Source organism: Penaeus monodon, chromosome 19, assembly GCF_015228065.2.
Source record: "Penaeus monodon isolate SGIC_2016 chromosome 19, NSTDA_Pmon_1, whole genome shotgun sequence".
NCBI classification, from domain to species: domain Eukaryota; kingdom Metazoa; phylum Arthropoda; class Malacostraca; order Decapoda; family Penaeidae; genus Penaeus; species Penaeus monodon.
Window position 1 is genome coordinate 39153985 of NC_051404.1, and position 643 is coordinate 39154627.

Below are 643 nucleotides of genomic sequence, written 5' to 3' on the forward strand. Positions count from 1 at the left end.
GAAACGAAAAGTTCATTGCGCCCTTTCGTGTATAAAGCGATATATTGCGCAAAAAAAAAAATAATAAGAAGAAACAGTGTGGAAAATTACAGTTCAGACTAGCTTGAAGAAGGACTCCCGTATGTACTGAGAACCGTCCACCCCAAGGTCTATATCAGTTTATTTTAGTCCTTGATCCAATCAGCCTGTCTGCTTGGGCCTGGGCGCTTATCTCCAGCGAATTCCCGATAATTGTATACCATCGTTAGGACGCAGAGGTAGGAGCTTGAGCGAATTGATGTCATCAGTCATGTATAACGTACATACAAATGTGACAACAGCAATGTAAACGAAAAAAAAGATAATGATAACATTACTCGTATTCTATATAGTGAAAAGTAAACATGATTTGTATAGAGACAGAGACAGACAGACAGACAGACCTACACACTCACGCAAAGAGAAAAAGAACAGTGACACACACACTCAGTGAGGCGACAGTGATCGTATGACTTATCGGGCTTCGGTTTCTTTGTTTGTTTTTATTTACAAATATATTATTATAAAAAAAAAATAAAAATATTAAATTTTTTTTTAAAAATTTATTTATAAAATTTTGGGTTATATGTATACATTTATATTTTTGGGTATTTATAAAAATTTT

At 33.9% G+C, this 643-nt stretch overlaps 1 pseudogene; it reads left to right on the forward strand.

Moving 5' to 3' along the window:
- LOC119585406 overlaps positions 1-643 on the forward strand; it is a 16513-nt pseudogene that overhangs the window by 5825 nt on the left and 10045 nt on the right.